This window comes from Tachypleus tridentatus, chromosome 11 (assembly GCF_004210375.1).
Source record: "Tachypleus tridentatus isolate NWPU-2018 chromosome 11, ASM421037v1, whole genome shotgun sequence".
Lineage (NCBI taxonomy): Eukaryota > Metazoa > Arthropoda > Merostomata > Xiphosura > Limulidae > Tachypleus > Tachypleus tridentatus.
In genome coordinates this window covers 99,193,386-99,196,049 of record NC_134835.1, presented here as the reverse complement: position 1 = coordinate 99,196,049, position 2,664 = coordinate 99,193,386, and positions in this window count along the sequence as shown.

The window sequence follows — 2,664 nt, the reverse complement described above, 5'->3', positions numbered from 1 at the left end:
ATTCCACAAAACAGCTTTTTTTTTCTCTTATTCACAATGAAAATTCAATTATTCATGTGATAATGTGTTTATTATGCAAAATATTGAGAGAACTCAGATTCAAAGGGACAACTGCTGTTCTCCTATTTCAATCAAATTTAAGTTTTGTCTGTTTTTAGCTAACTTCATACCAGGGGTTGAAATTTCGTTCTCACTAAGTTCCAATATTTTTGTACTTCTTCACAAAAGAATTTGAATAGTGATGCAGAGAAACCATTACCTTACAGAAAATTTAATACTGTAAGCACATATCTATTCTTCTGTAAAATGAATTTAATCAAAAGGTTGTAACTGCTACATGTCAATCAAGAATATAAGCGTTTTTCTTTGAAATAAGAGACAGTTCATGTACTATTTCCACTAAATAGTTGAAAGGAATTTTATGTTGTTGTTTGGTTTTGTAATTGATATACTGGTAATTTATAGGTTAATGTCGATTGATTGATTGATTTAGTGTTTTATGGCACAAAGCAGCGAGGCTATCTGCACCAGACATTCGGTAAAAATGTAAAAAAATAAAATAAATAAATGTAGCAATATACATAAATGGAAATGAAGGTAAAAAAAAAAAAGTATAAAACCAATGTTGACACCTAGTCTACAATGTTAAGATAGAAGGCAGAGTATAAGAAGTTGTAAGGTATTTACTCTAGCAAAAAGGTAATGATCATAACCCGCCAGGAAGACTAACAGGTAAGTTCAAGAACCACCGTCAGTCACCCGAAGTTGGTCTTTCCAGTCCTGGTTCCGGGTTATGTGTCATAGCAACCAGTATCAAAATGTAAAAGAATAGAAGTTTTAAAAGATACATAGCAAAATTGTAACAATGAGTAGCCAAATGTCCAGTAAAAAGATAAAGTCAAGTAAATGGAGTAGAATTTGTAAAAGTAAATGAAGGTAAAAACAAAACAGCAATTAAAACAGAAAATGTTGTAAAAACCTATGGTGACATCCAGTCTTTAAAGTTGTAAAATATTTACTCTAGCAAAATGGTAATGATCATAACCCGCCAGGAAGACTAACAGGTAAGTTCAAGAACCACCGTCAATCACCTGAAGTTGGCCTTTCCAGTCCTGGTTCGGGTTATGTGTCGTAGCAGCTATTATCAAAATGTAAAAGAATAAAAGTTTTAAAAGACACTCCGCAAAATCGTAATAATGAGTAGCCAAATGTCCAGTAAAAAGATAAAAGTCAAGTAAATGGAGTAAAATTTGTAAAAGTAATTGAAGATAAAAGTAAAACGGCAATTAAAACAGAAAATGGCATAAAAACCAATGTTGACATCCAGTCAAAAAGTTGTAAAGGACTACCTGTAGCAGAATGGTAATGATCATAACCCTCCAGGAAGACTAACAGGTAAGTATAAAAACCACCGTCAGTCACCTGAAGTTGGTCTTTCCAGTCCTGGTTCCAGGTTATGAGTCAATATGGCCAGTACTAAAAAGTAAAGTAGTAAAAGTGTGAAATGATATGCAGCAAAAGTATAATAACAACTCGCCAGGACGACTAACGAGTAGTTCAAACGGATAGTTCAAACAGTAGCGTTAGTCACCTGAAGTTGGCCTTTCCAGTCCTGGTGTCGAGTTATTTAATGTTCTAGCCATTGTCCAATGTCAAATTGAATGAGAGAGACTAAAACTGTAAAAAAGGAACCACAATTAAAAAGGTGTAATGAATAAATATGCAACACTTAAATGAGATTAAAAAGATTAATGGCCATTAAAAAATTAAAAACATTATCAAGGTGGACAGAGTCACCATCACCAATAACTCTGTCCAATGTTACAGACTGACCCTGGGAAAAAATATGCTTAAAATATTGCCGTCGTTGAGAATTGTAACGATGGCAAGAAAGTAAAACGTGGCTGATGGTGATTTGAATGTTACACAAACTACACATTGGTGCATCAGTTCCAGATAAAAGAAAATGATGAGTTAAAACACTGTGACCAATGCGTAGCCTAGTGAGAACAACTTCCTCCTTCCGAACTTTACGGAAGCTAGATGGCCAAAGTCCAATTTTGGGTTTGATTTGAGAAAGTTTGTTGTCGCGTTGCTCACTCCAAGTGGACTGCCAGCTGGCACGGAGCCGAGCCTTGAAGACAACACCATAGTCCATGTACGGAATAGGCATAGGGGGTTAATGTCATCCAATGTAATAACATGGGTTAAATGGCCAAGTCAAAGATCCCCTGAAGGTTAAAAGTACATCAAAGAGAGAGAACAATCAAGTCAGAAGAAGCAACTGCATCCTATATTTGGTTTGGTTTGAATTTTACAGAAAGCTACTCAAGGGCTACTGCACTAGCTGTACCTAATTTAGCAACAGACATATAGTTAACACAACCCATGATAACTCTTTCACTTACAAGTAGTGGGGCTGACTGTCATCTTATAACTCCCCCATCCCAAAGCTGAAGGGGCAAAAATCTTCAGCAAAAGGGATTGGAAACCCTGCACATTATGAATCAAGTGCCCTAACTAAAGGGCCTGTCTCCAACATGTTCTGTTGCATCATTAAAATATAAACACATTGTTTTATAACTCAATAATGTTTTATTAATGAAGCCTTCAACAAGCTTCACTAAATTTACACACAATTTATTAAAGCAAAAGCCAAAAGCA